Here is a 19,499-nt window from a genome sequence, read left to right on the forward strand (position 1 = left end):
TGCGGCTCTACTGACATTTCTGTAAATGCTCCTGAATTATTCAAAAAGCTAAGTTTTTATACAAATAGAAAACAGGGAAAGTACAACACAATTATCATGAAAAGGTAAAAGAAGTAATTAAAGCTAAAACTAAATAAAGAAATTAAAACTGACAAAAACAGGTTGACTGTGTTGGTCAAATAAACAGCAAGAAACTTTCTTTCAAATGGTTCAGAAAGTCCAATTATGAATTCTAACTATAATGTCAAATGAATAATAAAGCATGATGTCGCTCAGAGCACCAAGCATAGAATCAGACTGTATAGATTATGGATCGGGCACATTATTGCCGATACCCGATCTAGAATATTTTTTCAATATCGGACTGATACACGATATTAATATTGGATTGGTGTATCTCTAGTTATGATGCACAACAACTTGACGTGACGCAGTTCACCATGTGGCAACAACACATTCATGTAGGTAGATGAACCAATAGTGTACATTAGGTCTTTTATTACCACCACACACACACACACACGCACACACACACCCCTCCTTCCATCAGTAATCCTCCAGCCATGTGGAGCTTTCTGCTTCTTTGCTGTTTCAGCTGCAGCGCTGACCCTCGGCCGCCCGCGTTTAGTCGGACAGACAGCGGGAGCACGGCGTGTGTGTGCGCGGAAAGCTAATGAAACAGGATATCCCTGCCTCTGGTTATTATACAGGAGGAGAGGAAGAAAAATCACAGTCACTTTGACCTTGAATGAGTCTGTGAAATGACAGGCTGCGCTCACAGGCGGTTCTTGTTTTTCTTTCCCCCCCCCTCCAGCTTGCTCATTCGGCGACAGGCGCTGGTTGTTCTTTGCAGGGCCCACGCAGGAGCTGAAATGACCCTCACCTCCTGCCCGTATTAGGCGAAGGCCTCCTTCAGGGAGGTGTAAAGAACTCCTTCGTCTCCTGAGGGCGCAGCCAAAACGCTGCGGAATTAAAAAGAAGAAAACCAACTTCTTGCTTTGAGTTCTTTTTTTTTTTTTCACCTGTGAATATTAAGGTCTGTCTGATTATAAAGATGTTTTCCCTCAACTGAGATGAGAGGCAGAAAAGCACTGAGACGCCTGCAGCGTCTGTGTAGGTGCTGCTGATGATACATCAAATTATTCAGGTTCATATCTTACATGATGATCCAAGTTCCTCCAAAACTTTCATCTGTGCTTTCAGTGGCTTTTCAGCACTTTAATCTTTTTTTCTCTATTCCTTTATTTAAATGAATATTATGGATATTTTGGAAGTGGGGACTTGCGGAGCAGCATGAGCAGTCGGTAAGCACAAAACTCTTACCAAGTGTTTTTTGTGCAAGACACCAGACAAAACTAACAAGTTGTAAGTTCTAATACCTTATAAGCAAAACTGCAATGGAAACCCTTTTTTTTTTTTTTTGCATCACGAGTCACATGATCAGCAACCGGACATTACTACTGGCAAAAACGACAAAGAAGATGAACAGCAAGTGGTAGGAGGAGGATTTTTAATGACATCGCGTGAGCAAACTTATTCACATGTGATTTTAATTTCATTTCTCATTTAAAGGAAACACTGCAGTTGTGTAATTGCGGGGTTGTTTGATATTAGTGGAAAATCGACAGAGTTTTGCGCATGTGTGTAAAGGAAACGCAGCTTGTGAGAACCGATGCTGGTTCATCCGAAAGCCTTTTTAGCCTATTTTTTTGAGTGCTCTGCATGAAAATGACGCACAGCGTTGCCCACACAGATTTCAAATTTGAGTCTTGATCTGACCGTGCTAAAGTGCATGCAGAGGGAAAAGCTAAAGTCCAGGAGTGGAGGTGATCCAGGAAAAAGACCCGTGTGTGTGTGTGTGTGTGTGTGTGTGTGTGTGTGTGTGTGTGTGTGTGTGTGTAAGACGATGGGTTTTATCACAGGGTACCGCAGCCGGAGAGATTTGTTTGGCTTTGCTCTTTATGAGACAAATATTGGGACGGATCTCCCAACCGCCCAGGGCAATATTGCAAAAGGGTCTGAGGCCGGAGCCGGTGCTTTGCTGCCTCATCCTCCTACTTATGGAAACCGATGTTTCTAAAAACACACATACACAAACAACCACATAGGCGTCCCACCTCTCAGCCCAGAGACTCATTTTTACACAGCTTTCCCTTAGAAAACACACTTGTTTTAAGAGAAACAACCCTTCCGGCATCATAGTAAGATTCCGTCCCATTTCACTTTCATTTGGCCCTAATACAAAGCAATCACATCTGTGCAGTGGGTGAATGTGAGGAAACGTTTTTTTTTTTTCCTTTTCTTTTCTTCACCCGTGCGTCTCTTCTTCAGTTTAGCTGGCACACCAGGTGCTGCTCGGTATTTTGTGTCCACCGGGTCTCCCGTGGGTTCTGGCACAGCGAGAATAATAATCACGGCTCCTCGGCTCCAGCCAATATCAGATGCCAGAAGCAATGACGCAGGCTCTTCTCTTCACACAGGAAATGAGTGGATGATAGTAAAAGAGTCCTACTTCACAGGAGAAGAAGGAAAAAAATTAAAATCACAATCACTTTCTTTCTCTGTCAACACCAACATTTTTTTTATTATCATTATTATTTCGCGGAGACAATAGGACTCGAAACCAATCGTACGCCTCGTGCCAGAAACTCAGTGGATACGAATAACTGGCTGCGGTGCCAGAGGCTGTGATAGCATCTGTGTTGTGGGCCAGAGATACAAAGTCTAGAGCTGGAGGAGTCCATCCTCTTCTTTGTTGCTGGTAATGTTGTCGTAAAACAGAATCGGCAGGAGGTTTACTTTTGTTTTGAACTCCAAAAAGTGGTTGGCATCATGGATTCATCGTCTGAAGGATGATCTAAAGGGAGAGAGAGAAAAAGAAGAGGTTGCTTTGCATCACTTTCAAGCAGCTCGACATTTTTCTTTGTCCTGTTTTGTTTGATACTTTAATGTCTTAAGTTCTAGAAAACAATGCAGCAAATAAATATTTCACTCACAGGTTTCTTTGTATTTACACTTTTTTTGTTGTTAAGCTTACATTTCAGATCATCAAATAATTTTAATATTAGACAAAAATAGCCTAAAAAAATCTACCAATTTCAAATGATTTTTGGTTGGTATCCAAACCAACCTGGTTGTTGCAAATGTAACTATTCCTGATATTGTATCAAGAATTGATGTTATTTTGGCCTAATTAAGGGCACATTCACATCAAAGCTCTCTAGTCTTCTTTAACCGAAATCTAGTTTGTTTGCCTAGAAAGTCCAGTTTGTTTGGTGAGATGTGAATCAAACTCTGATGTGGACCAAAAAAAGTAAACTCTGGTTCTCCTAAAAACTTGAGCTGGATGCAGACTTCAGCAGCCTAGAGGATTCTGGGTAAAAACAATCAAAACAAACTTGAGAGGCTAGCGTTAGATTCAAGAAATGGTTCGTAGCCTTTTGTCAAAGACAAAAGAGAAATCCTAAAATCACTAAAATCTGACTCCACTCCATTTTTATTTACATTTTGTGAAGAAAGAAGTTGCGCTCATGGCTCCTACAGAGGTTTTGGTGTCGTTTCCTTCAGTGATTTTTGGTGTAGAGCCACCAAAGGCGAGGAAGGGAAACAGGCTGTTCAAAGGGCAGCAGAACAAATGGAAAAAAAAAAGTCAATGACATCTTTCAGCCTAGTAATTGCAATAAAAGTTGGTTCTACAAACTATTGAAAATAAATTCCCAACAGACTTTTTAAACTTTTACTTGCAAAAATATTACTCGTCTTCTCTTCACAAGTTGCTACCACTTTGTTTTTAGTCTATTACATCAAATCCCCATAAAAATGTATTGCAGTCACTGGGTGTAACGTGGCAAAACATGGACACGAGTCTGTCTGTCTTCGACCAGGAATAGCAACCGAGCAGACATAACATGTCCCATACGGAGCGGAGCGGGAAGAAGACAAATGCTGCGCTGTCTGCTGTTCATCAGTCGTGTCTGGTCCGCAATGAATAACTGATACTTCCTTCAGCTGACTATTGACAAGTCCCCGGAGGGATGTCGGTATGAATCGACTCTGTCAGCCAGTCATGCTGATAACGGCCTCGGCAAATGAGGACCACCCTAATTTTAGCCTGTAAATTGCGACGCGTGAATGATAAGCTGCACTTACAGTCCAATCACTCTGGAGGAAATATCCATTCTGAAGTCCAGCTTTTGAGCCTCGAGATCTTTTTCATCTCCCGGTTCTCATTTTTGCTTTGTGCGGCCAGCGGAGGCTGCTGGCAGCCGGCTGACCTCCACCAGATGTTCACCGAGATGGAGTGTGTTCCCCTCTACTGTACGCGCCTGTGTGTGTGTGTGTGTGTGTTTCTTCAGTCGGATCTTGGAAGACTGTTTGCCTCTAAATGAGACTGGCAGGCGTTTTGCTGGACTTTATTGCAGCATGCCTCTTCCAATTGTGCCACTGATTAGAGCCTCCACCGCCCGGCACGCAAAGCATTCATGCTCGGTCTTACCAGGCTGGCATGCACTCAGAGGCCCGTCTTTGCGTGAGATTAGCGTCCCCGTTGCGTTGCGTGGCTTGTTGCCTTGCGCGGGCGATCAAACAGAGCGTGGCTTCGGGGTGCCTCTCGTCTTTTGCTGATTGGAGGAAGTGGTGGATCCAGCGCCGCTCCGCTTTTCTTCCTCTCATCAGAGTGCAGTCAGTGTGGACAATGTCAAATTTGCTGTAAGGCAATTAAAGGCGCCGGGCTTCAACAATTGGGCTTGATAGAGAGGGCTGCGCATAACGACTGCACAAACTCGACAACGCGGATTCAGGTGCGGGGAGCTGAGTGTGGCTGTGCGACGCATCCACTCTCAATTTACAGTATTTGTTTACAATGAGCATGCAGGTGATTAGCTTAGAGAGTTCCGCTTTGCACAGTTAGTCATTGGTGATTCGCGAGCGTTTGGCTGGCGTCCACACAGCCACTCAGCGCGCCGCCTGTCAAACACGCAGGCAGCCAGCAGCTGGAGGTGTGTGTGTGTGTGTGTGTGTGCGTGCGTGCGTGCGCGTTTGTTTGTAATACCTTGTGGGGATGATTTTCCTGACATATACTATGTTGTGGGGACCAATTGCTCCTTGTGGGGACCAGTGCCTGGTCCCCACAAGGGGAAACCCGGTTTTTGGGTCAGGGGTCAGAGTTAGGGCTAAGGTATGAATTGAGTTTTGGATAGGGTTAGGGTTAGGTATGTGATGGTTAGGGTTAGGAAAAGGGTAAAGGTAAGGTTTAGGCTGTAGAAATGAATGGAAGTCAATGGAAAGTCCCCACAAAGATAGCCAGACAAATGTGTGTGTGTGTGTGTGTGTGTGTGTGTGTGTGTGTGTGTGTGTGTGTGTGTGTGTGCAGGTGTCCTGCTTTTTAACCAGGCCCTTCTGCCGCTCATTCGTTATCCCTCTTCCCCCCACCCCGCCTGTCTATTTCAGGATGGCCACACACACATGCTTACATTAGTCCTATGTATCTAAAATTAAGGCCTTAACATATGAATGACTGGATGTTGTGTGAACCGCTTTGGGATTCTCTCATACTTGATAAACAAGTACAGGCCATTTACCATTTAAAATGTCATAAAGTAATTTAAAAAAAAAACATTTAATTTGGCCTGCAATATTTTAATAGCATGTCTTAAAATAGTACAGGTCTCACATTGAATATGAGAGACTAATCTCATATTTACTGCGGGTTTTATTTTTCCCCGCAGGACTTTTCTGTTAGGCAAAAGTTTGAGTCGCACACAGACATGCTAATTGCGCTTTGTGAGACAAGGCAGTTGCAACTACAGGTAACTAGCTGCTAGCTTGTTAGCTAGCACAGGTGATAGTTGCAGGTAACTAGTTCAAAGTGCTTCATATATTAAAAATATCTCACAGTCACGGTAAATCAGACAACGGTAAATCAAGCAGCAATAAACATAACATTTTGTCACATGATATCATCAAAATCATCAATTTTGTGGATGTTTGTTCCAGACCTGTGGAGCATTTATGTTAATTCCTGTTTCTCTTTTCTTTAAGTATTGTTTTGGCAGTACATAGTAGACTTGAGCCTGAAGATATTGAATGGTTAATAACTGGTTGTTAATATGTACACAATAAAATGCCAGTGTTGCATTAACACCCAATATAAACACCTTTGGATGTTAATGCGACACTGGCATTTTACTGTGTATATTGGTGATGAGGCATTCACTGACTTTGAAATTGACAAAAAAATAGTTAGGTTTAACTCTGAGCAACAGGACTCCAAACTTTGTGTATATCTCAAAAGTTGTACAATAGGTTAAATTAGAAGGCTTCAATCTTAAAAGATGTCAGTTAAATTTTCTAAACTTAAAATGAAGTTTATTTCCTCAGGAATTTTCAACATACCTCTATTTTTGTGTATGACGTGCTCTGCAGCGGTGGGCCGTATAGGTATTCCTGACACCTCATGTGTGAAATAACATCTTCCCCCACGCTCACTTCTTGCAGGGGCTGCGTCCCTCCACAAGGAAACTGCTATGAGGCAGGTAGTTCTCCAAAAGTCAATAAATGGATAAAACCCACCAATCTACCTTCTCTGACCACAGGCTGCACAACAACATACAAGCTAGTTTTGCATCATCAACTTGAAATTTTTCAGATTAGTTCAGTTGGTGATAGCTACAGGTAACTAGCTGCTAGCTTGTTAGCTAGCACAGGTGATAGCTGCAGGTAACTAGATGTTAATACAACTTTGCTAGTGTGTTAACTAGTGTAGACGTGTCCTAATATGGTGACTTAGAAGCATGAGGTTCCACATTAAGTTGAAATTCACTTTCCAGGTCATAGCTATGGGTATCAGCTGCTAGTACAACTTGGTTTGCTAGCAACCAAGTTTGCTAAGGTGATAGCTATAGGTAACTAGCAAAGGCGATAGCTATAGGTAACTAGCTGCTAGTACCTCGTTCATTTTGGATGCAAAGGCGATAGACATGCCAGCTATATAAGTTTTTTTGTTTCATAGGTAAGTGCAGATGTTTACAGTATAAATATAAATACATATTTATGTATCTATATTACATTTGTTGCGATGTATGTCTTAGATTTTATCCGTAATGGTCTTAAAAGGGTCTTTAAAAGTCTTAAATTTAAGTTGATGAAAGCTGCAGAAGGCCTGTGTTTGTGACTCCTTCCCCACATGCGTGCTGTGTGGATGCCTGCGCATATTTATGTGTTTTTAGAGGCGGTGTGCAGAGCTTTTTGGCTGCTGCTCCGTTCTGGAGAAAGCCAATGGAAAGTTGAGGTCTGGATGACTTACTTATTTCTGAAAAATCCACCAGAGCGCTGCTGGGCTGTCACATACTCGTGTATGACTTCATCCAACTCGATAGGTAACCGAAGCGCTGACAGCAGCCACGTATTTCATTTTGGACACATATTTCTCTCCCTCACCTCCTTCTCTAAGCGTACTTCTTGTTCCTGCTGCCGTTTCGGCTTCGGCAGACGCGCTGGGACTCATCGCAGGGGTTAAACAGTCTACCAGACGCTGCCAGCACACGCACATGCTTACACGTGTCCTAATATGGTGACTTACTCAGAAGCACGAGGTTCCACATTAAGCTGAAATTCACTTTCCAGAAGATGACCTAACTGTATTTTTAAGGACCTGCTGTCAAAGAGAGTTTTAGACTTTTGCGTAACAGCCTTTAGGACAGGGGTGGGGGGGTTATCTGGGGACTTTGATGTACTTTAGTAAAGGATGTAAAAGTAAGAAGAGATCTTCACCAGCCAGTGAAAGCCAGAAAGGATTAAATTAACCTTCCTAGATGGAGCAGATTCTTCCACAAGTGATACTAAATCGACTTTTTTTTTCTTTTTAAAGCTTACAGGGTTGCATAAAAGGATTAAATTTATAGCTTGAAAAATAGTTGTCTTGACTTTTAAAATGTCTTTCTGATTGTATTCACAAGGTTTTCAAGTTTTTCACTTAAAACCCCTAAAAAAAAACAAGTCTCTAAAAGCTTTTTATTGTTGAGTTGAAATTATGCCAAGGTTTTTGTTGCATATTTTAGTTTGAGTGGGCACGCGTGTTTGAGTGAAGGGTGAGCGTGCTTGAATCAATGAAGTTTGATTAACATCACACAGCTTTCACAGTCGATAAAGTGAAACACTGACCAGAGGCTCTGTGCGTTTCCAGTGTCTGGTTTATTACAGCGGAGGATGAAGTATGACGGTGTCAGAGGATTCGGCGCTGCCTTTGTGGGCTCACTCTGTGCTCCTCCATCCGGCCCATGTGTTACTGACAGCTTCTGCCGGGCCCTCGGCGCTCTGATTGGGATCAGTTAGCCGTTTCTGTTGATGGGGAATCTCGTCGTGCCTTCGGAAGGAATCGCCGGCGCCAAACTTGCGTTTTGTAAAAAACAGACATGTTGCTAAAAACTACAATTTAGAGGACACTGTCCACCAACCTTTTAGATTTTGTTCATCCTCTTTGCTAATAAAGCTGTAAAAAGTTTAAAAGTTTGATTAGCTAGCAAAGGTGATAGCTTCAGATAACTAGCTGCAAATGTAAAAGACATGCTAGCTAGCTAACTTTTTTTTCCCCATCTATCATAGGCAGCAGGGGGCCCTCCACAATTTAATTATTTATTTTTTGTTAATAGAAATAAAAAAAATAAATAAAAAAAATCAGGGTCCTGTCAATTACAAAATTAATCATATTGTATTTTCAAAGATTGTTTTTAGCAGTAAAAATTGAATGTTCCCACTCCCAGACCAAAAAACACACATCCATATTTGCCCTGAACCCCCCTATCTGCGTTAAATGGCTCGTTCCTGCTTGGAGCGCGTCAGAGTGACGCTGTGAGCAGCAGACAGTGGAAGACACGAACGATTGTAGCAGTTCCTATGCTGCTAAGAAAAGTTATAAAAGCAGGTTTAAAAAAAAAATGAGAGAGAGAAAAAGACAAAAGTGTTAATTTATAACCCAGTTTTTCTCCAAGAGAGGTGAGTAGACTGTGTGAGATTATCAACCATTTAGCATAGTTAGCTTAGCTACAAACTACTGTTTGCCTCCTTTTCATTAGAATATAATGAATTAAGGAAAGAAATTACCAACATATTCATATATTTAACTTGTCCCTGTACCTTTTACCACTTAACCACAGATGAGTCAGTCAGCACCAGCTCTAACCCACGTTCATGAGCAGTAAATATAATTCATGAGCAGTAAATATTGTGCTAATTATTAGTACTGAACCACAGAAAGCAAGGCAGATGCAGGTCTTTAGAATTGTGATGTGCACAGAAGAATGGCTCAAAAAATTGCGCGGGAGGGGCCCAAACTAATTTTTTGTCAGGGGTCCCATGATTCCTGGCGGGACCCCTGATCATAGGTAAGTGCAAATCTTTACAAAATAAATATATATATATATATTACGTCTGTTGCCAAACGTTATGTGATATTCGGAAAACAATGCTAACAAAGCTAATCAACTTACTTTTTGTCCGTTTTAAAAATAAAAACATTGTAGAAAAGTTTTTATTAAATAAGTGTGTGTAGTAGCTGCGTTATGTGAGATTTAATACAAACGTCAGAAGTTTTAAAAAAAAAACATCATAAAACTGTTTCTTGCTGCAGCTGATGGCAGCCATTTTAGATGGAAAACGCTTAGTTTCACGAATCATATCTGACGTTCCGGTTAATTCCTGCGACTTAAAACATGGCAGATCTGATTTCTAAAGACAAAAGTGCGTATCTGATGAGTTTAATGCATTTTGTTGTAAGATTTTTTTATCACGTCATATTTAGAAAAAAAACCCAGCATAAAACTGTGGATTGATATCTTAAATTGCATTTGTAAACAATCAAACAAGCTGTTACACCTTTCTTTTTTCTTGCAAGTTATTGTGACGATCTGTGTTTTCTGTGTATTTTGAGGTTTTTTCTGTGTTTATTTAGTTCTGTTTCCCCTGTGACTCTGTGTCTTCCCTGTTGATTGCTCCCAGCTGTGTCCAGTTCCCTGATTACCTTCCCTGTGTATTTAACCCCACCTGTTGTCTCTGTCCTTTGTAGGGTCCTCATCGTGTGTGCGTCTCTGTTAAGGCTGTCTGTTTCGCTGCACGCTCTGTCTTCCCCGTTGCTCCCTGTGCAACCTGTGTGTTGGATTCTGTTAATTTGTGGATTATTCGTCATTAAACCTACTTCTTTATGACATCCTGGGCCAGCCTGCGTCTCTCTCACCACTCACCACCACCGGTCATGACAGTTATATTGTTGGGAAAATAACACAACCAAAATAAAAGAAGAAAAACAAACTAAATATGAAAAAAGTGTGGTCTTTTTGTGCGACCTGTTATTCCCCGTTTATCGCAGTCGCAGACGAAAGCAGTGCTGGAGCGACTTTAAAGAACAATCATCTTCCAGTTTATCAAAAGGACTGGCGCCTTGATCGCAATTTCAGCATCTCTTCAGTTTGAAAAGCCCCTCAAAGGATTAATGTTGGGAGAATCGCAAAGCACAGAAGAATGGCTCCAATGTTACTTTAGAAACTGCACTTCATCGTCGCCCAGCATTGTAAACGTGCAGTCAAGGTTACATTTTGGTGACGGCGAGAACAAAGGTTGACTTTAGGCTTGCGGTAGTGGGATAAAAAGCTGATCTTCATTGCCATGGTTACAGGAATAGATATTCAAATGCAGTTTTGGGAGATTTTAGACGTCCTGTTCAAAGTTTTGGATGGATCAGAGGTTTTAATATCTCTGAATTATAGATTTATCCAAACTGAATCTTTGTTTTTCTTATATAAATGCCTTTTTTTTGGACATCAGAGCACTTAAAGATGCCCTGTCAGTCTCACCTTCCATGCGAACAAGCGTCACTCATCATCTGCAACCTGTTTTCTCTTCTTTTGTCTCCTGCAGGCCAATGTGACCTTCGTCTGAGTCGAGCGTCGCTGTTCAACATTCACGAAGAAGAACTCTGCGGCGAACACAAAAAAAGAGAGAAAAAACAACCGAGAGGAGATTCAAAGGAAAGCACGGAGGCGCACGAGGGAGGAGGCGAAAAACAAGTAAGAAAAGAAGAAAGGCAAAAAAAACAACAGAACAAAGGGAGGAGAAGAGAAACAGAAACATGTTTTCTTCTCTCCTCTGAAACCTTCCTCAGCAAACAGCCCAGGGAGGAGGGGATGCTGGGGGCCATTCAACATGACAGAGAGGAAGATGTAAGAAAGTGAATATGAGGAGGGGGGAGAGGGAGGCAGTCAAATAGAGATGCGAAAATTATAGTCATTTTCAGGAACTCCAAAAAAGAAATGAATCTGCAACGAAACAAAGAGCGAGCAGAGATCTACAACGAGCCTTTCATGAGATAAGAGGGGAAAAAGACGGGACCCAAAAAGGGAGAGGGAGGTTGGATTCGGGTCAGATATTGGATTTCAGATTTCAGAGTGTTTTGTTAGGAATGATGCTGAAGGTTATTGGGTAGGAAGGTGTGCATGCAGGTGTGTGTGTGCAGGTGTGTGGGGGGGATTCTGGCTGCTCACTTCTGATTCTCAGAGTTTTAGTGATTAGAAGAGAAAGGTGGTCCCCCCTCCTTCTCTCCCTCCCCATCGCCCTCTTTCTTATTTCACCTGTAAGACCACAACATAATCCGAGGCACTAAATCAAAGTTTGGGTTTGCTGTAAATAAAAGTTGGCACGCTCTCTATCATGATCCAAAGGTGAAATCGGAATGTGCCCAGAAGTCATTTGTTACAGTTTTCGGTGCGGTTCATATTCTGTGATTTCTGACTGTTGAAGCTCCCGTAATGCGGCGCGGGGGGGTGCAAATGATTTCGGTGCAAATGAAAATGTAGCACCGCTCTCACTGTTTCTGATTACTTTCTGGTGTAAAGTGGCCCTTGGAATGGTTAAAGATTTCATTTTGGCCCTCGGCTTCTAATAAAGAGTGAGATTGATGTGTCCTGGACTCTGAGCCGGTTTGGTTCAGCCAATCACAAACAGTGCAGCGCCTGGCAAAATCATTTACAGGACTTCAACTTTCCCCAGTTGTATTACTTTACAACTGCATTATCGTGTGGAGTGTATTCTTACATCTCTGTCTTTGATCTTATGGAAGTGACTTTTTCTATGTTTTTGAAAGAAAATGTCGAACAGGCAGTCACGATTACAAGAATAAAAGTCACAAATACAAGTTCTAAATACATAATTACAAGATTTTAATGCCATAATTACAAAATGTAAGTGTAATTACAAGTTCTTAAAGTTGTAATTACAAAATCAAAGTTGTACATATGAGTCCTAAAGTGGTAATTACAAGTTTCTAATCCTAGTTAAGTGAATTAAGGTTGTAATTATAAGTTTTACAGTCATATGTTGCTAATTACCCCCATTTTGTTTACAAAAAATGTAAATAATTGAATATTATTTATATTGGTAAAAATCCCAAAATATTAAAACAACTCACTTTATTTGGGCTTATGAGTTTAATACGAAGCACAATGTTTGCAAAGCATTCATTCAAAAATAGAAGAGAAAAAAAAAATCTTTCCCACGCCCAAAAGAAATGGGGCCCTGGGCTACAGCCTCTGTAAGACATTTCTCAAGTCTGGCCCATTGTTATGACATGCTAACAGCTCAAAGTCCGAACAGCGGAGATGATATTCCACAGTAAAACGCACTAATTTATTGGGGCTGAATTCCTTAATTGTTGAAGTTCTGTGATGGATTTTATTCCCCGATTTTATCGACTTCAGGAAAGGTTTAAAAATCAAGTCCTCTGTTTCCCTGCTGTCAGACAAATAAAGAAACTGACTGACAGAGCGGCCCACCAGCTCATGTCTGGACGTTTGCAGTTAACAATAGTCGCCCCAATGTTGTCAACTCAGCGACTTTCTTTTGGCTATCGGCCAAAATCTGAATGGCCGGTCAGGCTTCATATTTGATGAGGATTATTTGTGACTAGCTGCTAATCCGCCTCTTTAGCTTTTGCCGCTCCCCTTCAAATCTCCCGTTGTGTTACTTTTACCTTCCGACCCGAAAATATGCGCTCTATCACAGCAAAAAAAAAAACAAAAAAAAAAAACACCACCACCGTTTTGTCTCTCGGTGTGTTAGTTTGTGGGTAGCTCCCCTCTTTTTTTTTGTTTTTTTTGTTGAAGTGTGTGATGAAGCGCTCTCTCATGTACGATTAGTTGTCTGCCTGATCGAGCGACCGGGAGCTCCAGCAGACTGAAGTAAATTGCCTCTGATAAAAAAAGTCATTTGTATGCCGGCGAATGTGTAGAGAATACTGAGACGTGCCAAAGTGAAGAGGGACGTGCAGACAAACACCCGCATGTTTGGTGACAACGGCAGAACGACACACACACACACACACACACGCAAACACACACTCGAAGTCACAAAGCTGTGAAAAAACAGCTCCGGGCTGCATTCTTCTTCCCTTCTCTCTCGACTTTTTTCCTCCGAGTGTGTGCTTCTCTTCCACACTTATCCCTTCTTCTCTCTAATAATTCCGGTTCTATCTCTGAGAGCGTGTTTATCTCTGGGAGGATATTGGTTGCTGATCATAAATGGTTTTCCTCTGACAGGGTGCCATCTCACATGAGCTGGGAGCTCATCGGGATGTGTGTGTGTGTGCGGGGGTGAAACATTGGAGGGGAGGAGAGGGTGACAGCGAAGGCATGGAGATCAAGAGAGAGATCGAGGGAGGCGGGAGGAAAGAAGCGAGACAGATAGAGATGCAGGTTATCACGGCAGCGTGGCAGGTGTCAGGGAGGCTCTGATAAATGCGTTGCTTCTAAATGCGAGCATCCATCCGCCCAGCAGCAGCAGCAGCAGCAGTGTTAATTCACTGTAAGCATGCTGACATATATAGTACATGAACTACAAGCTGATTACATTAAAGCAAAACAATAAAAGGCGACTCCATTTACTGTTTTTTTTTTATTTTCAGTTCATTGTGTTAATGCAGAGCCAGCATTTTTCTGTTTGTTTCTCGTGCTTGCCCTGTGAGGTAAATCTCTCGTTTGCATTCATTTCTGCCCCCAATTACCAAAACATTTCATTTTTTACATCATCTGATGTTATTTTGTCCTAATCTAATCTGGGATCAGGTGTCTATTGGAGAGGAATCCCCGACTTCCCTCTCCCCAGTCGCACTCACTAAACATTCGCAGGCTAGAGTGGATGTGTAGTTCCTTCAAACTCAAGGCCCGGGGGCCAACTCTAGCCCGCCATAGCTGTTTATGTGGCCCCTCTACATTCCAGATGCCTAATTGCAAAAATGGGTACCCTCCATTTTATTGCAAAAATTTAAATTTTTTCTAATGATAACTGGAAGTTTATTCAAAATTATCCTTAAAAGAAAAGGTCAAAGACATTGGATTTAATGTCTTTGACATTAAATGTCAAAGACTACCATCTCCCAGCTGCAGGTGGCAGTATTAATTACTTGTACTACCTGCTGCCTCAGCGCTTTATTGATGTCAAATAGTCAGTGATTTGTCGCAAGTAACAAAATGTCACAATATTGCAGATTTTCTTGCAAGTATTTCATAATTATACTGCCACAAAATCTGTGATTTCGTGAATTAAGAAGTACAACCAAACTCTCCTGACTCCTTCAGCAGTTCTTCAAGGGTTACAAAAACAAAGATCTTTAATTGATTCAGATTTCTTGTTTTGCTGCTAAGCTAATAGCTAATTGCTAATTCATTGGGAGTGTGGCTCCCAACTGGAAGTCCTACATCTTAAAAATATCTTTTTTAATATTTTAATATGAACTGACAGAACAATCCGGATGTACAGCTACAAAATCAAAGTTGAAATCTTCTTGGTGTACTAGAGCAGAAATATTAGCTCCAGTAAGACGCATCTTTTCAGTTTGTGAAAAGAAACTGCCTCAAGTGTTAAATACTCTCAAATATTCGTCGTTTGAAGATATGTCCATGTCTTTAGTTTTCACTACATGACTGTTGATGATGCTTCAACCAATGATATTTCCAAGAGGCAGACTTTGTCAGCCAGTTGACCAGCAGTGTGCAGGAACCTGTTGATGGATGGCAGTGCTGCCTTGCACTATACTTACTCTACATACAAACTCCATTTACTTCAGCAGTTTTCTGACTGTCCAGTCCGAAAGGACATTCAACTGTTGGAACGCTTTGCTGCAAAATTCTTTGCAATTTTGAAACTAGCACTTTTTAAAAACCTTGAGACCTGGTAACTGGAAAATAAAACCTCAGAGCTGTGCATGTTTCCTTTTTCATGTGCTGTCTGAGTATCCGCACACACCAACACACGCAGAGTTCCCGTCGGCCGGGCCTGATGAGGTGAACGGGTGTGAATCTGCCACATCTTGCATTCCTCGGTCCTGCCCGTCCAAGCGGCCGCAGGCCTTGTCTCGCGATCGATCCGGGCTTATCTTCCAGTAAAGCTGGAGTCTCTTTCCACTCCTGCTCGCCTCTCGTCCTTCTATAAGTCCCTCCTCCGCCACACACACTACCCCCCCTTACTTATTGCTATCGATCAGCCTGTGTGTTCAGCAAAGCAGAGAGCAGGCGGTGGTTAATGCAGAGTCTGGCCGAAGGAGTCGCGCAAACGCTTCTCGTATCGCTCCGCTCTTTTTCTCTCTCTCTCTTAATGCGTGCAATCAGACTCTAATAGACCCGGGCTTAGAGCATCCAGGCCCGCTGCTCTCATCTGATTCGTCTCACCTTTCACTTCTGCTCCTGTCAACAAATATCAGTCTGCGCTGTACAGTATACATCATCTGCCAGGTTTATTTCGCTGATGACTGCTGATTCGGCAAACTGATATGATGGGCTTTTATGTATTTTGGTTGGGCATGGGATGTACATTTTATCCTCTGGAAGGGAATTTGCTCCTGCTGAGTGTGCACAGCCCTCTTTAGAAGCGTCCTACTTTGCATTTTTCACAGTAATGCACATTTATTCATGGGAGCAGCACAGTTGAACCATGCTGTTTAATTTTGGCTTCTGGGAACTGCCCAGTGGCCAGAGCTTAAGTCTTTCATTATCTCTGAACTTCTTGCAGCAACCGAAGACAGTGAAGGTTGTTGGGTTAGATGCTTTGCTCAAGGGCAAACGACGAAGGTTTCTTCGCTAGTTTGCCATCTGCTCTCCTGCTAATTTTATTTTGTTTTGTTTTTTTAAGAAATTGACTTGGATCATAACATATCCTCAAACTACAGTTCTCCTGGGCCTTGTTTCCCTGGTCTTACACTTTGGAAGGCAGGGTGTTTTCACTGGTAGTCCGGTAGACTCGGTTTGATTGGGAACTAAAATTTGTTACATTTTCAGCTGGTGTGGTTCACTTTCACACTGCTTTGTGTCAAACAATTCAAACTAATTGAAAAACATGTTTGCCTCTTCACCTGTGGCAGCGCTGTACCAGCAACTACTGAAGAAAACGGCACAAAAACCTCCAAAGAAGACATGGGCACAACTTCCTTCAAAAATGAACAAAAATGAAGTACCGTCAGATTTGTAGGATTTCTATTTTGTCTCTAGCTAAAGACCATGAGCCATTACTCCTACTGGCACTAAACTAGAGTGTTATTTTGGTTGGATTTACCCAGAATGCTCTGCTCTGTAGTGTACTCGGTCTCCGGTAACTTGGCATTCATATATGCATTCAAACCGCATTGGTGTTCAGTTCAACCGAACAGAGACCAAGGTTTTTGACAGGCCAGAGTTCGCTCTTCTGGTTTGCATCAGAGTTCGATTACACATTCCCATCTTCCCACGAGAAGCGGACTTTCTAGGTAAACGAACAAGAGCTGGTGTGAATGCAACCTAAATGTCTAAACTGCCTCACTAGTATGCAGTCAAGCTGTACACAGCCAGGTGTGCTGAAGCAGAGATTAATCTAACAGTTGCAAGACCCCGGCCCTTGAGGACTGGAGTCCGAGACTATTGTCTTAAAGAATCCTGACCTATTGTGGCTTGCAAAGTACTAGCATGGGTTCAATATTTATTAAATGGAAGAAAATATAGGTGACTTTTGAAAATAATTGACTGCTCCAGATTTTATTTAAGGTAAATTCACACCACACTTCATACTTCTGCAAGGCAACGTAAAGACAACCCATCTGCAGCATTGCTCTCCCACTATGTCTCTTTAAGTGAACCCCCGCCCACCCCACCTCCACCTGACCTGCCCACCAGTAAGAGATGTGTGGGCTGATTCTGTATAGAAGTCCAGCTAGGTGTAACCTTTACTGCCCTGTGGCACCTCACTGGGATGCAGGCCTCTGGGCTCAGTGTGAACTCCTGAACTTCTTCCAAAAGAACAGATAGGAGTAGTGGAAACAAGTCAGAGAGTGGGAAGGAAAGCGCAAGAGTGCTACCGGACAATTAGCCCCCCGAGGAGCACAGTAGGGTGGTCCCGCCCCTCCCGGAGCCGGAGTACACTGTGAGCGAGTGTCAGTGACTCTCAGCTAAGTGTGGCGAACCGAAGTCAGAGTGAGACGGTGTGTGTGTGTGTGTGTGTGTGTGTGTGTGTGTATGCGTGCGCGGGGGCGTGTGTGACGCAGGCCCTCGTCACGTTTTGCATTTGCACGCCCGGTGGGCGTTGTTCTGAAATGAGACAGTGTGTCTGGTGCCCATGGGCGTCAATACGACCTTTTTCTATTATTCAGAGCTGATTACGGCTCCGAATTATACCAAGGTGAATACTTTTTAATGAGCTCTGAAACAGAATGGAGAAAGTTTGTCAGCTTTTTTTTTGTGTGTGTTTGTCTGAGAGTGGCTGGAGGGGAAAATTGCAGCGTATTTGCAGGAGTTATTTGATTAGCGCGGTAATATGCGAAGAGCAGGCTGCAGCACACGTGAGCACAGAATTCAAAACTACGCGTGTGTGTTATGTAATGAAACATTCTGTTTATGTTTTCCCTTTTTGCCGTGAACTTTCTGCATGTTCCACGTGAGATTAGTGTGTCTAAACGCATTTAAATGCAGGTAAATTACCATGTTTTTTTAGTAGCATTTACATTTTCTAAAGGATTTGAACGTATAGAAATAAAAAATATTATTCGTCCAAATGGTATTTCATGCGCTTGTGTAGGTTTGTGTACCAGCGAATTTCTCATACCGCCTGGAGCAAGGCTGATCGACGTGCGAACCTGGTTGAGCTCGCTCGCAGTCATGTGTTTGAACATTGATGGCTGGTCAGAGCGCTGCCCCAGAAACCCCCGGGGCCTGCAGGCAGGACAGGCGGGTCACGGCAGGGCAGAGTGCACGTGGTTTTTATAATTTTTCACTGCGCCTTTGTGCTCGTCAAAAAAAAAAAAACAGATGCTGCACTGACGGCAGAAGGTCGACCAGAGAGAAAGGGAGCTTGATGGAAAATCCTGCAGAAATGGAAAGACAGACTTCTCTGGGAGTTGATGTTTTTCCTGCACTAGTTTCTTCAATCAGCCAGTCAGCTAATCAATAAGTATTTATTTATTGTGCACTTGTGACACAGAACCAGTTTCTTATGTTGGACAAAAGCAGGAGGTAATGAGAAACAAGCAACTACAATGGAGAAACATCCAAACACATTAAAATGTAAGCTAAGAAAGAAAAACAGAAATCTCTACTTTAAAGAAATTATATTGAGTTGAAGAACTGAGGAAGTTATGATGATGGTGGTGATGATGATGATGATGATAATGATGATGATGGGGTGCTAATGGTCAACACAAAACCTCAAATAAATATGGATTTTAGATTTACATTTTACTCAGACAACTGGTATTTTAAAAAAATCTTTAATTATGACAATAAAACAAGAATATATAAGTCAGTCTAAATATACAAAACATATCGATTGCAGTTGCTCAAAATGAATATAAAGTCAAATTAACTTAGGGTGATAGTAATTGTTATCATTAATTCTTGATAAGGATCAGCTAATGGCTAAATAAAAACAGATTAATCTGAAGTTTGCTTTAATAAACATCAGCAGACTCTATTGCCCTCTGGAGTTTAGGAAGGGTATTACACAGGCTAGGTTAAGTAGCATAGAGTTGGTATAATAAAATATGTATTTTCAGAATTAGGATCAGTTATAAATTGGGATTCATCCAGCTCAAGAAATGAAATTGTGCATTATGAGTAACAAGAACAGGATGAGATTTTTGCTACTTTTGTAGCTAATTTGCAAAACTAAGAATCTTCTTTTTTTCAAATAGCGTCAAGTTATTTTTGAAGAAGCCAAGTGTCCATATTTTGTAGTGTTTATGCTTGTGTAACTTTAACATGGTTCTAATGTTGCCAAAATTGTCTAATAAGATGCTCTAAAGCAGATGCTAACGTTAGCACTGTTAGCAGGGTGTTCTCAGGGTTCTGCAAAACGATTCTTGTCTGTCACTGTTTTCTTTTTGTTTCCAAACAGTCACCACACAAATAAAAGTTTAAAAGTAGTGAAGGGGTTTTGCTAATGCTAACGCTTTTGAAGTTCAGTACTATTAGCCCAATTCAGACTCTGTCTCTGCTTCCTTT

The 19,499-nt window shown here is 41.9% G+C and overlaps 1 protein-coding gene and 1 long non-coding RNA gene across 2 annotated transcripts in view; one reads left to right on the forward strand and one right to left on the reverse strand.

The window, feature by feature from the left end:
• Positions 1-1,275: 1,275 nt before the first annotated feature.
• The window catches only part of LOC106938878 (semaphorin-4C-like), a 72,054-nt gene continuing 53,830 nt past the window's right edge, over positions 1,276-19,499 (forward strand). The window contains exons 1-2 of the mRNA XM_015021068.1: positions 1,276-1,304; positions 10,909-11,057. The gene's annotated coding sequence lies outside the window, so the exon portion shown is untranslated. The remainder of the gene's footprint in view (positions 1,305-10,908; positions 11,058-19,499) is intronic.
• LOC106938879 (uncharacterized) lies at positions 2,557-5,006 on the reverse strand. Its single transcript, XR_001422711.1, has 2 exons — positions 4,496-5,006; positions 2,557-2,857 (listed from the first exon to the last, which is right to left on the reverse strand). It is a non-coding gene; the product is annotated as an uncharacterized LOC106938879 (long non-coding RNA).

Source organism: Poecilia latipinna, unplaced genomic scaffold, assembly GCF_001443285.1.
Source record: "Poecilia latipinna isolate Pla-1442-1.1 unplaced genomic scaffold, P_latipinna-1.0 Scaffold2719, whole genome shotgun sequence".
Taxonomy (NCBI): domain Eukaryota; kingdom Metazoa; phylum Chordata; class Actinopteri; order Cyprinodontiformes; family Poeciliidae; genus Poecilia; species Poecilia latipinna.